The sequence below is a fragment of the Artibeus jamaicensis genome, unplaced genomic scaffold (assembly GCF_021234435.1).
Source record: "Artibeus jamaicensis isolate MK-2021 breed Jamaican fruit bat unplaced genomic scaffold, CSHL_Jam_final contig_464, whole genome shotgun sequence".
Classification (NCBI taxonomy): Eukaryota; Metazoa; Chordata; class Mammalia; order Chiroptera; family Phyllostomidae; genus Artibeus; species Artibeus jamaicensis.
The window spans coordinates 4,739,725-4,759,145 of record NW_026521842.1 but is presented as its reverse complement, the minus strand read 5'-3'; the positions used below and the strand labels follow the sequence as shown (position 1 = coordinate 4,759,145).

General features: G+C 57.9%; 1 protein-coding gene across 4 annotated transcripts in view; it reads left to right on the top strand.

Annotated features, from left to right (window-relative positions):
* Positions 1 to 19,421, top strand: part of GSE1 (Gse1 coiled-coil protein) — a 408,575-nt gene that overhangs the window by 230,714 nt on the left and 158,440 nt on the right. The window lies entirely within an intron of this gene.

Here is a 19,421-nt window from a genome sequence, read left to right as displayed (position 1 = left end):
TTGGTGAAGGATCTTGAGGTGATGTCAACATGGATAGGATGGACTCGAAATACAGTGGCTGGTGTCCTTATAAGAAAACAGGGACACAGGCAGAGGCCAGGTGAAGACTCAGGCCGAGGTTGGAGGCTGCAGCCGGAAGCCAAGGAACACCTGGCGCGGTGCCTGCGTCACACTGCACTGCCTTGGGAGGCTGGGTTGCAACCTTACACCTTTGAGGTCCAGTTCAAGGGGGACAAAGGAGCTGGTCTGACAGGAAGAAAGACCTCTTCGGTCTGTCCTGAGCACAGCAGGAGTCCAGCCCTTGCCCTCAGTGGCCGTGCCAGCTGTCACCTGTTTGCAGGGTGGGGATATTCAAGGGTTGGGGGTGGGGTAGAGAGGAGTCCAAGAGCCTGACCAGGCAGTGGGGTTGCCTGGGACCCGCCCTCACCATGACCTCTGGCAGCAGTGAGGGGGCCCGTGCGTACGTCACTCTTGTCCACCCCCAGTCTGACCTGCCACGCCCCCTGCCCCTAGGTCCCCCTTGGCCTCGCTCCCAGTGAGGCTCACAGAGTGCCAGAGCTGGGGTCCATTCACATTCAGTGTATCACCTCCCGTCCTGCTCTGGAGGGTCAGCGATGGGTACGAGCCGGCCTGTTCCCGCTGCTTCCTCAGCACCCAGAACAATGTGGCATGAGTTGGCACCCCATTACACCCTCACCTGAGACCCCACACAAACAGCCCCGACCTCTGGAGTGGGGAACCCCTCTGCCACCTAACTCAGGAGTGTCCCAGTAGCCGTGAGACAGACTGAGGCCTGGAGCAGGTCAGGACTTCTCCGGGGCCCGGCGGAAGGGGCAGAGCCAGGATCTGAGCCCCTTTCCCAGGTGATGTTGCTGCTGGGGTCGGAGCCGAGGCACAGCCTTTTGCACACGGCCTGGGGTGCTCTGGATGCTACCTTCACCCACTCACCTCTGGATTTTCTTTTGTCCCTCTTGGGGTGCTAAGGTCATTGCAACACTGACCCCTGTGCAACAGCATCTGAGCCCCTTGGGCAGAAAGGCAGTGACAGAGGACTGTTCGGGTGCCCTGGGAGGAGCTGGGCGAGCCGACAGGGCCAGCAGCCATTAGGCTGTGGGGACTGAAGGGGGCCCCTCAACCCCCAGCTACCCCCACTGGAGTGGAGAAACCCCAGTGACCCAGTCAATGTTTCTTTTAATTAAAGACAATTAAAACAGTGTAACGGATGGCAGTTTGGTTGCTTCTTTAAGAGGAAGCAGAGAGCCCAAACGGAACCAAAAAAATAAAAAGATAAAATAAAACCCAGTGAATTTTTAATAGCGATTATCTCCTGACACATAGCGCGTTGCCATCTGGCAGACACACAAGCCCACTGAAGCCTGATGCTGGGGGGAGAGGGGCAGCAGGGGAGGGGCGGTGCGGGCTTCCTGCTGGAGCCCAGAGCCAGGCGCGCCCTGCGCCCTCCATGAGTGACCATGACCCCAGCTACATCTGTGGCCCTCACCTGCCCACCCCGGGCGTTCCCAGCCCAGTGCCATCACGTCACAGAATCTTGCAGGACAGCACCCCACCCCCAGCTGTCCTGGGTGAAGAAGCTGTGCTCTTGGCATTTCCAGTAAACGGTGCCCTGAACTTGCGGCTGCTGATTATGCAGCTCTTCGGGTGTCAGAGGCCACCACGCTTCCACAGCGGGCACTCTTGCGGGCCACAGTTCAAAACCGAAGAAGGGAGCATTTGTTACTTCGTGCCACGTGCCCGCGCCGCAGGCCAGCCAGCCCGTGTATTAGGCTGAAGGGGCAGGAGCCCAGCACGAGCCTTGATGGCTCAGGGACGAAATGGTTGTCCCCTTTGTCACTTAAGGTTAGGGAGAGACCTTCAAATGGGTGACTACATCTCAAGCCCCCGAGACACCACGGGCGTTTGGGGCAGGATACTTTGTGGCCGGCGCACCCTGTGCGTTGTAGGGCGTTCAGCAGCCTCTCCGGCCTCCGCCCACAAAGTGCCAGTGATACCCTCCCTGTTGTCAGTCAGAAAGGCCTCCAGACACTGCCCAGTGTCCCCTGGGGGGTGGAATGCGTCCAGCTGAGAACCACTGGCTTAATGTAAGAGCACGTGTCTCCTGCGGCTGCCGGGACCACACACCGAGGGCTTGAAACATCAGGAATCCAACCTCAGGGCCCTGGCGGGCAGGGCCGTGCTCCCTCCAGAGGCTGGAGTAGAGGGGCCTTCCCGCCTCTTCCGCTTCTGGGGGTTCCAGGTGTCCCTTGGCTGTGGCTGCATCACTCCAGTGTCTGCCTCTGTCTTCACATGGCCTCTCCCTGTGTGGCTCTGTCTTCACATGCCATTCTATCTGTGCCCAAAACCCCTTGTTTTGAGGACACCAGTTATCGGACTGAGGGCCACCCTACTCCAGTACCACCTCATGTTAATTTACAAATGCAAAGACCCTATTTTCAAATAAGATAATTTTCTGAGGTTCTGGGAGGGCGTGAATTTGGGGTGACACTGTTGAACCCAGGGCAGTAACGTTTCAGTGGAGGGAAGGATGACGCATGAGCTACAGGCAGCACAGAGTGGCCAGGTGGGTTCTGTGGGAGGAAGTGGCTGTGTGTTGAGGTTTGAGACCTCGTTTGACCTGGAGAGAAGGTACTGGCAGAGCCCCTGTGTGGCCGGCTCTCCCCTCTGTGCCCATTTGGAGAGGTGGGTATCAGTAAACCAATGTCACAGACCTGGAGTCTGAGACACGGAGTTGGAACCCTCCCTGAGGCTGCCCACTAGTGTTTCCGGAAGTGCAAGGGCACATTCACAGCTACTTCCTCTGCCTGCGGTGGTCTCAGCTATAGGATTTGAGTTCCAGACAGCAGCCACAGCTAGACCTGCCACTTGGTATTTGGTGGCCACCTATTGTGGGTTGAATTGTGTCCCCCAAAACATATATTCAAGTCCTCAACCTGGTACCTTATTTGGAAATAGGGTTAGGAGGAGGTCACATTGGGTACAATGGGTCCCCCTGCAGTGGCTGGCGTCGGACGTCCAGTGGCAGACGGACATTCAGAGAGAATGCTGTGTGAACTTGCAGGCGGAGATTGGGGTGGTGCGTCTACAAGCCAAGGGCTGCTGGCCAGCCCAGAAACTGGGAGAGGGGCCTGGGACAGATCCTCCCTCGCACCTTTGGAGGGAGCGTGGGCCCACCCCACCACCATCTCAGACTTCCTGCCTCTGGATCTGGAGAGGCTACAGCCTGTGGGTTAGGTCCCCAGTGTGCGGGAGTTGCTGCGTCAGTCGCTAGGTCAGCTCCAGAACACTAATGTGCCAGCTTCTGAGAGTGGAACCGGCACTTCCCCGTTCTGCACTGACTCTGGCTGAGCACGTCCTTCGCCCCAGAGTCTTTGAGAGAGGCCAGACCTAAACGGAGGGAGTGGAGGGTCGTCCTCAGGGCTGCTGCGTGAGCTTGCTGCTGATGTCTGGGAAGGGGCGGGGCACTCGGCTGCGTCCACGCTGGACAGGGAGGGCTGGGCCCTGTGATAGGGCTGGGCAGCCCTTGACACCCTCTGCGGGCTCAGGGACATGTTGGTTCGGGAGTGGCCAGGCTGCCTCGCTGGGTTTGAAGAGGAGAGAAAAATTTCTGAGAATTCACCTGCCTAACTAAGAAACGCTGGAATGCCCCCTTGGGTCTGCAGCCATGCCAGGCCTCTGAAGTCACCCGAAGGTGAAGGGCGAGGTCCCCAAAGCCACTGGCCATCTCATGACCCAGGTGAGATGCCTTTGGGGAGCTTCTGACCGAACTGAGGTGAAGGAAGCGCTGCCTGCCTGTCCTGGGCCATCTTATGTCCCTGTGGCAACTAGCGTGCCTGGGTGTTTGGGCAAGGGCTCCCAGCCAGGGCCGCTGGACACCCCCTTCCCCCACCACGGTTGCAGGTCAGGGGCCTTGAGCAGTTCCGGGTCAGGAGCCTGTGCTGTGCTGGGCATGGAGTTATCAAAGTAAGGTGCTGTTTGACAGTGATGTCATCTAATGGGGCAGGGGCCATGGGAACCAAGTTATGACAGGGTGAGGGGATGAAGGGACACTGCCCGAAGAAGTTGGAGGAGTATTGACAAAGTGCCACCAACTCGGGCCCAAACAGAAACTCTCCTCCCTCAGTTCTGCAGGCCAGGAGTCCCACACTGCAAAGGCTGTCCCCAGCCACCCATCCCTGCCCCGCCACGGGCTTCACTCCCTGCTCCGTCTTCACAGGGCCTTCTCTGTGCGTCTTCTCTCCCCAGGACACTCGTCGCTGGATTCCGTGCCTGCCTGGGTCAACCAGGAGCATCTTCTTTCAGCATTCTTCCTTATGTCTGCAAAGCCACCTTTTCCAAATACGGTCACATTCACAGGTTCCAAAGGTTAGGGCGTAGACATATCTTTTGGGGGCCACCATTCAGCCCACAACAGGGGGACAGTGAAGACCTCTTTGAGAAGTGGCAAGGCAAGCTGGGCCCTGGGGGAGAGGGAGCGCCAGGCAGGAGAGCATCTGTGGTAGACCTGAGTGGGAATGTGTCTCCATGGAGGACCTGTCTGGTGTGCTCTAGGAACAGCAAGGAGAGTCACTGGTGGGGGCAGTGGGGTACAGGCACAGCAGCGTTGCCATGGTGCTGAGGATGTGGCCTTCCCCTGAGCAGGGGAAGCTCAGGGAAGGTCTGGAGCAGAGCACACCTCCCTTCTCACGGGGTCCTCTAGCGCCGTGCGGAGGGTGGATCATGGGGGACAGGGCAGAAGCAGTTAGCTACTGCACTAGTCCAGGCGCGGAGAAGGGGACAAGGGACCCTGAGTTTGGGCTCTCCTCTGGGGAAGGGCAGGCATCTCAGTGCCTCCTCCCACCCAGGGATTCCCACTTGTCCTGTCTTCTTCCCAAACAGCCTGCCCATCACCTCCCTCCTCCCCCCTCCTCCCCACCCTGCCACTTTGGCAGCTGTTGTTCCTGGGAGCAAGGAGAGCAGCTGGAGGTGCAAAGAGGGAAGCTGGTGGGGGACCCCAAGTGCTGAGATGCCTGAGGGGCTGTGCCAGCCCGGGCAGGGGGTCACATTTCATTTCCCTCTCTGCAGCATTTCCCACAATTAAACCTGAGTGCCTTGTTCTGATGGCTTAACCTGGCCTCCGGGAGAGGCTGCCCTCCCCCAAGAATCTTCATCTGTCCCTCCACCACCCCCGGCCACCCCCCTCATTCCCTTTCCTCCCTGGGCCCCTCTGGATCCTCACTCCCCTCCTTTCCCCTTCCCTTCTCCTGTCCTCCTCCTGGCTCCTCCTGCCCTCCTTCCCCTCTGCTTATCCCCCTCTTTCCCACCTTCTTCCCGCCCCCCCCCCCAGCTGCCTGCTGCCCTGCCCGAAGCTGAGCCCCCAGGCCCCCGGGAGGGCTGCGGGAGCAGGGTTCCTGAAGTCCTCCCGCCGAGTTTCCAAAATGAATGCTTTTCATACTCCATCCTTCAGTCCCTGTCTCCTCTAATTTATTGGACGCAGCCCGTGGTGCTGATGGATTCGAGGCACGGACCTCGGTGTCCCGGCTTGGCTCTGTTCTCCAGTCAGCTCTAGTTTATTTCCTGATTTAGTCGGGTGACCCCACGTCCCCCATGCCACAGCTAATGCAGTCGGGGGACGATAAATTGTGACTTGTAATAACATCCGGATGGATTAATTGATTAATTGACCCCACTTTGCCCCCGCTTCCTGCTAACCCCTCTCTTCTTGGTCCCTCACGGACAGATCTCCAACTTCCTCTCTCCCCCCGCTCTTCCCCAGCAAGCCAGGCCCCACCTGGCCCATTTGCAGGGTCGTGCAAGTGCAGGCAGCAGTGCAGCAGGCATTCCTGCTGAATCTTTAGTCAGCCCTGGAGGGTCCACAGAGCTGCCCTTTCCAGGGGCAGCGGCTCTGTCACGGACCGTACGCAGCAGGCCCATGGGCTGCTTCAGGGGCTGTGCCTTCTGAGGCAGTGACTGTGCCCGCTGCACCCAAGCCCAGAGCTGGACCCCGGCTGCCCCTCGGGAAGCAGAAAAGTGTCCTGAAGCAGATGAGGGCAGGGACATGGGATTCTGTCCTTTCAACTCGGCCAGACTGAGGGGTAGGCAGACGTCCGTCTCAGAGTCGGTAATTATGCTGGGGAGTGATTCTTTATAATCACACCAGCCCAGCCTTCAGAAGACGGTTTCTTTGTAGCATGTCTGGCTGCAGTGCCGGGCAATTAGGGCTTATAAATGTAGCTTCTGGGGCACCACGTCACATCGCCGTGGCCGCAGGGGCCTGTGAGCCCAGGTGGGAGGCGCTCTCCGGAGGGAAATGGGGCGCCCTGCTTCTGGGGGGAAGAAACAGAGGGAGCCCCGCTGGAAATGTGTCTTTCCGAGGCCTGCGAAGGGCCCTGTCTGAGGGCATGACAGGCTCCCCTGATGGCCTGAGGTGCATGGAGGGGACTCTCGGCAGTTTGGAGGGACCCCGTCAAGATCGGGATGATGTTCAGAGAATCACAGGTGGGTAGGGGTGACGTGGTCGCCTTGGGCCTCCTAGTCCTTCACTCACGCACGTCTCTGACAGTCCCAGACAAGGTGGGCAGTGTGCAGAGCTGGGACCACGCTTTGTGCCTTAAACCCCACGTTGTCACAGCCTGGTGGGGACGTCTTAAGTGTTTGGGGTAGAGAAGCAAGCAGGGAGATTCCCATACTCACATCTGCCACATTTGCCTTTCGTTTCCTGGGTCCAGCCTCGCCAGCTCTTTAGTTCCTTTCCCATCTGCCTCCCGGCCTTTCCACATGCTGTTCCCCCTTCCTGTAATGCTGTTCCTGGCTGACCCTGGCTTTTCCTTCAGCTCAAGTGTTTTCTGGCCCACCTCCTGGGCCTGTTTTATTCAGATGAAGTCATGTGACTTCTTGGTTCTGTGCGTTTTCCTGCTGAGCGGGCTGTGCCGGAGCAAGAAGCCTGCCCCCGGTACCTCGGACATGTGTGTAGGAGGCACTCGGTAAAGAGGCACCTACATTTTCTGCTTTATGAGCTTCATAACTGCAGCAGAACTAAAACCCTGCGAGACCTTCCAGCCCACACTGCTTGCCCGTGAGTGGTCCCCTCCTGGCCAGGGGCTGTCCCCAAGTGTGAGCCTTCATGCGGCTCACCCTCTGTCCTTGGGCATGCCACCGGCCTCCTGGGCTCTCTGGAGGGATTCACTGGGCACAGAACAGGCTTCAAGGGTTTCGAGGTTTTTTTAGCAGTTTTAGATGTAGTTCACATACCATACAATTTACCCTTTTAAAGTGTATAAGTCAACGGTCTCATTCCAGTACATTTCTGTCACCCCGGAAAAGAAACCCTTTGCCCATCCCTGTCACTCCCCCCCCCCCAGCCTTTGGCAACCGCGGAGGTACTTTCTGTCTCTGTGGACTCGCCCGTCCTGGGCATTTCACACGAACGGAGTTGTACGGTCTGCGGCTGTTTGTGACTGGCCGCTTTCACTGAACAAAAGCTTCCTCCGTTTGTAGTGTGTGTGAGGGCTTCACTCTCGTTCTTCTTTTGAAGATTTTATTTATTTATTTTTAGAGAGGGGAAGGGAGGGAGAAAGAGAAGAAGAGAAACATCGATGTGCGAGAGACACATCAGTTGGTTGCCTCTCACACGCCCCCAACTGGGGACCTGGCCCACAACCCAGGCATGTGCCCTGACTGGGAATCGAACCAGTGACCTTTTGGTTCACAGTCCAGCGCTCAATCCACTGAGCCACACCAACCAGGGCAGAACTTTACTTTCTTTCATTGCTGAGTAATATTTCAGTGTATGGACAGATCCTTTTTTTATCCATTCATTCATCAGTGGACATGTTTGGATTACTGTGAATAGTGCTGTAGGAACTGAAATGAGTTTCGTATGGACACATATTTTCAGTGCTCTGGACCTCGGGTTTTAGCTCACTCAAGTTTCGCTCACTCACTACCCCACCCCATCTGGTGGGCTTCCTGTTGAGTCTAGGGGAGACCGAGTACAGTGGGGGGCAGCAGTGGTCCCTTGCTTGTGGCTGCAGCCTCAGGCTTGGTTTCTTCATTGCAGCTCCCTGGGCCCTTTCTAGATGAGAGGACACAAGACTCAGAGGGCTGCAGGGCGGCCGGCGCCAGGGACGGGGCAGCAGGAACGGGGGCGCAGTGGGGGGCGGGACCGGTCCAGCGACTCCTGTGCTCCCGGCTAGCCCAGAGCACTCGGCCAAAAGCCCTGTACTCTCACAACCCCTGATGAGGTGTGGACTGGAGCTGCTCCCACCTGATAGATGAGGCACAGAGGAGCCAAGGCACGTGCCGTGGCCATCGGCTGAAAGTGTCAGGGCTGGGGTAGCACTTGGGCAGCGTGGCTGTGGAGCTTCTGCCTGAACCCTGCCATCATGCGTGGGTAAGAGGCAGATGTGCGGAGGGGTGGGAGGGCAGTTTGGGGCTTCACTGGGAGAGGCGAGACTGCCCCTCAGAGCCTTGTCTCTCGGTTTCTCACTGGGGGAGGTCTGTCTCCTCCATAAGCCTCCATCTTCACCCCGCTTGCCTGCTCACAGATCTCTGGGGAGCCCAAATCCTGCCCCCCCACTCCTGAGCCTACCTGCCTGGGCTTAGCCCTCCTGAGGGGCCCAGTAGCCCCCCCCACCCCCGACTCCCAGCCGCCTCAGGCAGTTCAGGAGCCCATTGGCCGATTCCTGCTCTAGGAGTGGTGTCCAATTGCCTTCCCAGGAGACCGAGCAGGGACCATCCCCTGGGGTGTCACTTTCTAGCAGGTGTGGGGGCAGCAGGGGCAGCCAAGCCTCCCTGGGAAGAGTGGGGGCCAGGTTGGGTGGCTGGCGCTCTCAGGGGTCCCAGGGCCTCGCAGTGTGATTTTCCTGCTTGACACCCAGCACCCCCTTCCTGAGGTTTCAGCTTAAGACCCAGAGCCCCCCACCTCCCTCTGCTCCTGAAATAATAATCACCCCAAGCAGCTGGGTGCCGAGCCGGCCCAGCACCGGCAGGTCCCCGAGGGAGCAGCGTGCACGGAAACCACAGTCTCTGTCCTGCCCGCACCCCCGCCTCCCCCCCAGCAGTGTGTGCTGCCTTTGCTCAGATTTCAGTTTAATTTTTTGGTTTGCCCTTGCTCCCTCCATGGGTCATGTGGCTTCCTGCCCTGAGTTTCGACGTTTCCGTTGCCGTGCCACCAATGCCAGGTAGTGCAGACACCAGCTCTGCCTAAAACAGCCAACCTCCCTGAGGCTGGAGCCAGACTTCCTGGGTTCAAGTCCAGGCTCTGCCACCGGCCAGCTGTGCAGCCTGGGGGCATGGCTCAACCGCTCTGTGCCTCAGTTTCCTTGTCCATGAGACAGGGATAAACGGCACCCCCATTTCTGAAAGATGAGCGGAGATAAACCACACTGAGTGTGTAGCACGGTGTCTGGCTCATGGTCGGTGGTTTTCGTGCTGGGAGAAATGTGCGTCAGGCTCAGAGATGACACGGAAGAGGCAGAGGTGAGCTCGGCTGGGCAGAGGCGCGTGTGCTTGGAAAGGGTTTTGAGAGGTGTGTAGGAGGTTTCCAGATGAATGAGGAAGGGTTAAATGGGCCGTCTAGGTAAAAGAAACCACAGTCAGGAAATGGAAGTTATTCCTTTGTATATGGACTCTTCTTCCTTCCAAGTAGAGAGTAGATCAAGATGTTTTAGCTGAGCTGAAATCCTCTGCCCCGTGCGTGTGCCAGGGTTTGAACAATCGATGCCTGTTTGCTGGAAGTGCTCGGTGTGCTGAGTTTCCAGGAGCTGACATGACCCAGAACCAACAGGGCCTGGCAGCCTCCTTTCACCGCGATGTCTGGGTGTAGACAAGCGACATCGCACAGGACAGCCGCCCTGCGGCCAGTGCTTCAGGAGGGGGTGGAAGAAGCCCGGGAAGGATGGCCCTGTGTGGCACATGTCCCTCTGCGTTCGCTTCTCATGACAACCAGAATGAGGACACACTTCTGTTTTCACCCCCATTTTACAGATGAGGAAACTGAGGCCCAGAGCCATCACTTGCGTCTTCCTGAGGTGAACAGCTAGGGAAGTGACAGAGCTGGCTTTGTGCCTCAGTTTCCCCATCTGTAAATGGAAGGGTAGGGCTGGCTGTGTGGGCCCAGCCCGGGTCTGATGCACAGCAGGCACCCCGTGACCAGTAGTTTCTGTGCCTTTTCCCTCCCAGCAGCCGCTGTCCCCACCCGCTGGCAGGCCCTGTGGGATCGAGTGTCCCAGAGGCGGCGGGCTGAGACCGGCGGGCCTCACAGCTGCACACCTGAGAACCTGCTGGCAGAGTGTTTGCTTAATTAATTGACTTTGTGAGAGGGAGCCTCTCCCTGCGTAAATCTACCAGCAGGCTCTGGTGCTCGCCGCCGGATGCAGCAAATGCAAGACTAGACTTTAAATAAGGGTGCGGTTATTGTTTGAATAATTGAAGAACGTTGGGGAGACAGCAGGCCTCAGTGCAGCGTCCTCCTGTCCGTGGCCAGCTGGCTTCTGGGCTGTCCCCGTGGGCACAGACTCTGCTGCTAGCAGCCCCTGAACCCACAGACAGGAGCGGCTTTCAGACCTTGTGCTGCTGAAGACAACCCCCAGGAGAGGGATAGAAGGAGGGCCCCCCACTCCCAGATCGGGAAACTAAGGCTGGGGTGGCTGGGGCGCAGAACTCGGGCCTGGGTTCCAGTGATGTTGGCTTGGTGACGCTGGTTCTGTTTCCTTTCCCTTGAGGCGAAGAGGTGGCCTTACTTCTAAAGCCCCTCAGGGACCATCCTGTTTCACCCCAAAGGCCCGTGGAACTGCAGTGGGTGAGGCTTCTTGGGGCACTCGAGACCATTCTGTGTGCTAGGGGGCCCTCGCCTGAGTCACACCGCACTGCCGTGTCCCTGTCCCTCTGACCCTCTGGCCTGGCAGCAGGGGGCCCGTGCTCATGTGCCTCTGCGAGCTTTGCTGGCCCCGAGAACAGGAGAGCGGCGCCCGGGCTCTGGAGGGTTTGGGATGCGGTGCCACACTTTGATTTCTGCTGGGGATGCCGGCTTTCTTCCAGATGTAAGTAAAAGACAACAACGCATTAGTTCACGTGAATTATTCCTCCAGAAGCAAAAACACCTGGTTGGTTGGAAGGAATGGTAGGTATAATAAATAATACAGGGTAGAGACATGGCAGCAATCACCAAGTGACAGAAGCCAGGGCGGGGGGCGCGCATTGATGAGGACAGCCACCATCGCCACTTCTGTAAGCCGACCTGTCAGAAGTGGCGTGGTGCTTGCCTCACCTTCCTCATCACCTTCAGGGCAGGTTGTTACTTCCCCCAGGTTTGCAGATGGGGAGACGGAGGCACAGAGAGGTCGGACAACTTTGCCACGTTGCGCAGCACAGCCAGGACTCTACCCAGAGCTTTGTGGGTTCCCCAGGCCCCTCTTTACTCTGCACCCAGCTCTCCTGCTCTCCCCGTCTCTCTGGGCATCCCTTCCATGACAGTTGCAGGTGGTGGGGGAGTGCCACCTCCCCTGGGCCCTCCCCTAGGGGCTAGGGTACCTGCAGCTGTGCTGGGCACAGCTGCATCTGAATTGAACCTGAGGCATCTACCTGCTCAGTCCACTTTCAATCTTGACTCCTCAGCGCCTGTTCTCGGCCCTGGGCCAGGTCGCCCACAGCCCAGGTGGTTGGTAGGGCCACGTCTGCCACCACAGACAAAAGCAGGATTTATAATGGTCAAAAACCATCTGAAACACTCTGGGCAGCATTCACACCATCACTCCTTCCCAGACAAGTGGAGGGCCATCTCAGGGCCATCCACTCATGGTTTTCTGCACCCTGGAAGCTTCCATTCCAGCCCCTGCTTTGTCCCAGATGACAGCATAGGCCCAGAGAGGGGAGGCGACTTGCCTGCAGTCACACAGCAGGGTACGTCCAGGTTCCAGGTTCAGCCTTGGCACAGTCAGTTCTCAAGTCGGGGATTTGGAGAGCTCTGCCCTCCTCTGACCTTGCCTGCCTTTCATTTGCCGGAGCAGGGACGGAGGGGGCCAGGCCGGGCCCCTCTGAGTGCGGTGCCCGCCTGTGGGCCCTGGGAGGGCATCCCTCCTACGGCAGCCCCACGCTGCCACCGCCGCATTAAGGACAGATGGATTACAGCTAATGAGCCTGCTTGCACCATTAACACTCGAGAGCCTTCCCGGGATTAAAGCCACGCGCAGCCCGCCGGGCCGGCTTGTCACTCTCGAGGTGGCGCCGAGGCGGCTGGCTGTGCATCAGTGCGCCTAATTGTTCCTGTAATTGGGAGCCTGATGCCAGCCTCCCCGGGGACGGCAGCCTAGCGGGCGCTGCCCTCCACGTCCCCACCCCTGCCCTGTCTCTCCTACCTGCCCAGCGGGTCCCAGGGGCCTGGGGGTGCCAGGAGCTGCTGCCCCTCAAACACATGCTGGAAAGGAGAACAAACAGTCCCTTTGCTCAGTGCCCACCCTGGGCCCAGATTGGGGGGCCACCTCACTTTGACAGGCCCCCATCCCTGCCGTGAAGCCGGCTGGAGAAGTGTCTTGGCCCTGTATTGCAGACGGGAAAGCAATCAGAGTGGGGGCGGGGTGCTGCCTGAGAGTGTGTGCCCCTGCCAGGGCCTACCTGCACCTGGGCCCACTCTCCCCCCACACACTCTCCTGCTTCCTCCCATTTTCTCACCTACTGTGTGTACCCGCATGCTCAAAGCACACAAACGCCATATACACCCGTGCACGCTTGTACATTCTCGCACTCACCTGGACTCACACACGTGCACGTTCATACTCTCTCACATTCCTACCCTCTCACATTCACACACACTCACGCACGAGAGCCCTGGGAAGCCCCGAAAGGAAGCAGGAGCCCCGTTTTCTGCAGCACTCACGTTGTGGGGTCACAGTTGCCCTCGAGGCCCTGCGGCTGTATTCGGGGGAGGCATCTCACGACTCTGAACTGACGTGGCCTTGCCCCTGTGCGAAACCCTCTGTGGCCCCCTGGGGCCCGAGGCATCGGTGTGGAGTGCCCCTCGGCCTTCACAGGGAGCCCCTGGCCCTCCCGTCCCCTCCTCTCCCCCTCCCACCCCCCAGCACAGACCCCTCTCTGGACCCCCTTCAGGGCCGTCGGCACCACTGCGTGAGGCCAGGCTGCACCCTCTGCCAGGGGCGCCTTCCCTGCTTTCCCGTCTCATGTCTGGTCTCCACACCACCTTCTCCAGGAGCTCCCTCATCGCCACCCCCAGATTGTTGCCCCGTTTTCTAAAGATTTTCTTTATTTTTAGAGAGAGGGGAAAGTAGGGAGAATGAGAGGGAGAGAAACGTTGATCAGTTACCTCTTGTGGGCCCTCTACTGGGGACCTGGCCCTGACCGGGAATTGAACTGGAGACCTTTTGGTCTGCAGGCCTGTGCTCATTCCACTGAGCCACACCAACCAGGGCACTGCCCCTTCTAACTTGGGGCGCATTCCTCAGTCCCAACCGAGAGGGTGCTTTTGTGTTTCCCTCCCAGGAGCCATTGCTCCTGGCTGCCCAGGATGCATTTGTTGAAATAAGTTTGGATGCTGCTAGACATAGGCTGCAGAATTAAGGCTGATTTTTTTTTTTACCAGTTTCTTGTGTGGTTGCTTGGTGCCTATTGCTGTTTGCACCTCAACAGAGAGGCAGAGACCTCATTCCATCTGCTGTAGGCATCCCAGGGACCCCAAGGTGCCACCCGGCTGGATTGCCCACAGGAGATTCCAGCGCCGGGAAGAACAGGGCCAGAAGCTCCAGAAGGTTCCAGATGTTGCCCTGCTCCCGCCAGTTGGGCCAGAGTCCACTGGGAAGGGACGGGAAGCGGAGAGGGAGAGCTCGAGTTGCCACACCCTGCATGAACTTGGGCGTTAACAGTACATGCACTTCCCTGCCTCTGCCCGGCAGGGAAGTTCCCTGTTAAGTCAGACTTGGTTTTCAACCCAGGACGGTGGAGTTTGTCGTGCCTTGCTAAGCTTTACCTTCCCGCCATTTCCTGGCAAACTGAGTCCCGTGTGGATGCAGAGAAATGTCTGTAAGTGCCGTCTTTGAAGACCTGGGTTCGGGGGACCATTGTGTCCGTCCCAGCTGGGACAGGTCGTGCCAGGGAAGCCAGACAGCCCTTGTGCTCTCCGTGTTTGCAGCCTGGGTGAGTTGACTAAGTAAATGCTTACTGCGGGCTCGCTGGGAGCCAAGACAGGCAAACAGGAGGAGCTCATTTAAATCTCCGGGCAATCACACGATGCCTTCCATTCTTACCTCTATGTGGCAGCCAGGAAACTGAGGCACAGAGAGGGTAGGCAGCTTGCCCAGGTCACACAGCTGGGAATGGTAGTCTAGGATTTAAGCGCAAGCAGTTTGGCCTGGAGTCCACCAGGGGACCCCCAGCCGTGCAGCCTTGAATAGGGCAGAAGTGGGACCTGGGTCCTTGGAGGCCAGGACCGTGTCCTTGGGGGAGGGGGCCGTGGGACATAATAAGGAACATTGTTCAGTTTCTGCCCCCAGTTCCTTGCCCCGAGCTCCTAAAACCCTTGGAATTTCCTCAGTGATGGGATTGTCCTTGTTCTAATTAGAGGACTCTGGGTGAGCTTCTGGATACTTCAGGGCAGGGAGTGGTCCCCAGAAAGACCATGATATGTGATTAGAAGTTTGGGCCTTTCAATCCCAAACCCCTGTCTTCCGGGGAGGGGCGGGGCTGGAGACGCAGTCGGTACTTGACCGTGCCTACACAGTTCCTGAGTTGTATCCTTTGTAGTAAACCCATGAGCACAAGCGAAGTGTTTCCTGTGCTCTGTGAGCTTTTCTAGCGGATCATTGAACCTGAGGAGGGGGTCACGGGAACCCCCTGATTTGTAGCCGGTTGGCCAGACGCACGGAGGCCTGGGACTGGTGATTGGTACGTGAAGTGGGGCAGCCTCTCGGGACGGAGCCTTTGACCTGTGGGCTCTGCGCCAGCTCCAGGCAGTTAGTGCAGAGAACTGGAGAGTTGGCTGTTCCAGAACCCCCTGCCCCCAGCTGTCAGAAGTGTTCCCAGGAGAGAAACTGCTTCCTTTAGGAGGGAGCGGGGAAGGGGGAACCCCAAGGCTGTGGTTCCTGGCCTCACAAAGGGCTGCTTAGGCTTCAGTGACCCGTCACAAATGTCCATCTGTGTCACCTGTCACTCCTCTGGGCTTTGCAGAGCAGCGGCAGCAGCGATGAGGGGTCAAGTGGCAGAGGCCACTGGGCCCTAGAGGCGTCTAGCAGGGTCAGGCGAGGGGAACCTGGAAGAATGGCCTTAAATCCTCCAGGCAGCCGTGCCCAGCCTCACGGTGACCTTGCAGGTGGCCACACTGTGCAGCAGATAGGAGGCTAAGGGAAAGGGGAGAAATCCAGGGGCTTCTCCAAGGCATCTCCCTCCAGGAGGACATAGGCCGCCGCCGCCGCCTACCTCATTGCCTTCGCGGTCCTTCCAGCCGTTGCTTCCGGTATATGCTCATTATCTTGCAGTCTTTTCTCCACTTAATTCAGCTTCAGTTATTAAGCTCCTACTGTGTGCTTACATGTGTGCTCAGTGTGGAGGAAGGAAAAGACCTGACTCTGGTCTCTGTCACACAGTCATCTCTTCACACAGCTGAAACCCATCCCAGCCTCCAGAGTTCCCAACGTTGTGTTGAACTTTAGGGAACTCAGGGTCTGGTTGAGAGAGAAACTCCTGGCTTATTCCGTCAGTGGCCCAGACTCCCTGCTCCCTGCCAGGTATTAAACTGACTAGTTTGGTTACAGAATGCTCACGGTCAAGCAGGGAAGGACAGATGTATAAGCAACTCAAGTTCATGGTAGAAAATGCCACGAGAGAAGGAAGTACGAGATGCTGTAGGAGCGGGCTTCCTGGAGGCTTTGAAGTTGGACTGGGTTTTGAGGGATGCGTAGGAGTTTGTGAGGCAGAGAACAGAGGACGAAGTGTTTGAGACTGTGGAGGAGGGCCATGTGGGACCTCTGGGAGAAATCTGAGCAGACCAGAGAATCAGGCAAGTGCGAAAATTAGGCAGGAGTGGAGAGGTGGTGGAGCTGAGACAGGGGCTGGCCCCGGGGGGAATGTGTACTGTTTGGTCAGTGGTGGTGGACAGGGTGAGGTAGCAGGAGACTCCTGACTCCGAAAGCTGCCCAGGGGGACAGATTTGGTGTGATGGGAAATCAACAGTCCTGCATATTTTGATGTTTTTAGTGATTAATTTTTTTGCATTCTTTTTGCTCATGGCACAGAACACAGAATGACAACTGAGCCCTGAGTGGCAGTCCAGTGGAATTCTCTGCGACGGTGGGATGTGTTCTGTATCTTCACTGTCCCGTATAGTAGCCTCCAGCTCTGTGTGGCTCATTTGACTGAGGAATGGAATTTTAAATTAATTAGTTTAACTTATGTATTTAATTTAAATCACCTCCTGTGGCTATTGGCCACTGTACCGAGCAGCATGGCTCTGGAGTAGAAGTGAAGCTGCCTCGCTGCCCCCAGCTACCCCATGCCTGTCTTGGGCTTTTGAACAGGGGTGATGGGATTGTCCTGAACAGGGACCCTGCCCCCAGGAGGCTTGAGGCCCTTTTTCCCTACCCAATTCTCAGCAGGCTGTTCCTTGCCTTGGAAGGAGCCTGCCTCCAGGTGTCTCATGGATGGAGCACCCCGTCTCCACTCTGCAGGTGCTCAGAATAGGCTGCAGAAGCCCCCAGGCAGAGACAGGGATGGCACACGGCTCTCCAACAAGCAGGGACCTTGCAAGAATCCAGCACCTGCCATGAGCCTTGTCTCTCCTGTGCAACTGCCAGGTGACCCCGATGTCTCCTTTAGAAGAGGATGGACCTGTCCTGGCCCTTGTGGCTCAGTTGGTTGGGCATCATCCTGAAAACCGAAAGGTCATGGGTTCGATTTGCAGCCGGACGCGTGCCTGGGCTACGGCTCTGGTCCCTGGTGGGGGCCCCTGTGCAAGGCAGCTGATCAATGCTTCTCTCCCACATCGGTGTTTCTCCCCCTCTCTTCCTCCCTCCCTCCCCCTCTCTCTCTAAAAAAGACAAGAAAAGGATGGACCCTCGTCAGCTGTCTCCCCAGTGTGGTGGCTCAGACTCCATCTGTCCTGGAGTGAGTAGTGTTCCCCCAAAATTCACATCTACCCAGAACCTCAGAATGTGACTTTGTTTAGAAATAGGGTCTTTGCAGACAAAATCAAGGTAAGAGTTTGTGCTGGAGTAGGGCGGGCCCTGAATCTAACGACTGGGGCCCTTATTAGAAGAGAAGAGACACACAGACAAGGGGGAGAGGCCATGTGAAGAGGGAGGCAGAGACTGGGGTGATGGGGCCACAAGACCAGGGACACCTGGAGCCACCAGGAGCTGGGAGAGGCTCCGCCCTCACCCCCCAGAGCCTTCAGGGGGAATGTAGCCAATTTCGGACAAGAATGAATTTCTGTTGACTGAAGCCCCAAGTCTGTGGCCCCCAGCAGCACTCAGAGGGCATGGTGGCACTGACCGGTCCTTGGCCTGCTGGACGTCTCTCAGTGTCCCTGGGCCCCCAGCCCCGTGCTGAGCACGCCCACAGGCTGCTGCTTCCAGGAACACCTCATATTTCCATGTGAGCTGGACAAGGCCAAGTGCTAGAAACCTACGGCAGCCGTTAGGTGTTCACCCAGCGTGGGCAAGGCTCCGATGGCAGAAGTGGGTGGCCTAGGAGCCAGGAGACCTGGAGTCTCCTCCAGATGTGACCATTCTGTCTGAGACTCTGTTTACTAACTCGCAGGCCTTGGCCTTAGTTTGCTTGTCTGTGAGAAGGGGCCATGGGGTGGGACAGATGAGGTCTGCAGAAGCATTCATTCCAGTACCTTCCGTAGAGGCCTTGATTATGAACTTGACCTCCCAGACTCAGGGCCAGCCCCCAAGATGTCCAGCAGTGGGCTTCATGGACAGGAGGCAAGTGGCCTGAGTGACGGTGCTGAGGCTGTTGCCATGGCGACACCAGCCTGCTCCCTGGCCTACCCACCTCACCTACTAGCCCTGGCTGCCCTTTTGAGGGTACCAGGCTGCTGGTTACTGCAGAGGGATGCGCTGAGTGGAGGTGGCCACGCCACCTCTGGTCCCAGGGCTGGGCGGGAGAGGACTGCTGACACGCCGGCTCTGGCTCAGAGCGCTGTGTCCATCAATACAGGAGGAGGCTCTGTGCAGTAATAGCGTGGGGCCTGCCGGGCAATTGATTTAAATCATTTTATAGAGAACCTATGTAAAATAAAAAGCCTTTAATCACATTTGTATCCATTTCCAGGCTCAGTAAATCAATTTGAATTGAGCTGGGTGCCACGGTTACAGCTGATTAGCGTGTGTATATATGGTCAAATTAATGCCGGCCAAGTCTGCTGGATGGGTGCAGCCATTAGCTCCTGCCTGAGCCTGGCTGCTCTCAGGTGGGGGGGGCGGTGCACCTCAGACACTGACCGCAGGGCAGGCTTCTCTCCTCCTTCCTCCTGATCCTCTTCCTCCCTCCAGACTGCGCCTGGATACTCGCAGCCCTGATCCAGGTGGTTCCTGTGGGCGCCAGGAGGAGGGGGAGCAGCTGGGCTCCACGTGCCCCTGTTATTCCAGGGGCAGCATTTTGCAGCTGGAAAGAGGCTTTTCAGTCCCTTCTGCTGTCACTTCCCCTGCCTGGTGCCTCCCTGGCCCCTCTCCTCCTAGCAACCTTGGGTGGGCTGCCCCTGCATGTCCACATGGGCAGCAGGCATTGATTGAGGCCACCTCTGGGTCTGTTCCTGGGGCCAGGAGGCGGAACCTTACCCAGTATTTGTGAAGCACCAGGGGCCCAGGAGCCCAGGGGACCCACGCAGATAGCAATCTGTGCCCTCGGAACAGAGAGCAGACCAGCACACCAACAGAAGATGTGAGGTGTTGGCAGATGTGGGTGCGGGGGTGGGGGGCTGGGTTGCAGTTTTAGAAGAGAGTGGGTTGGGAAGGTGGCTTTGATCTGTGATTTGCAGGCTGCCAGGGAGCGAGCTAAGAAGCAGTTGTCCGGGGGAGGGTGCTGCAGACAGAGGGAATGGCAAGAGCAAAGGATGGCTGCCAGAAACAAGGGGAGCAGGCCGGCAGCATGGGGCAGGCGAGGGCACGGCTGGGTCACAGTGTGCCTGCTATGCAGAGGGAGGAGGGGAGAAAGAGGGAGGGCGGGGTCTCCTAGGATGGGGCAGCGTGGTGCCCGGGCCTGCTCCACGTGCGGACTGAGCAGGGCAGAGAATCGGGGCGGGGGGTGGGGGGCAGTGGGAGGAGGGCTCTGGGCCTGGCTGCATGCAGCCTGGGCAGTGTCTGCTACTTGAGGAACGAAGTCCCTGGCTGTGTCTGCCAGCTGGGTGGTGGCTGTGACCTGTGGCCCATGTACGCAGAGGCGCCTTCTATCACCCTGCCTTTGTCCCCACATGGGTCTCA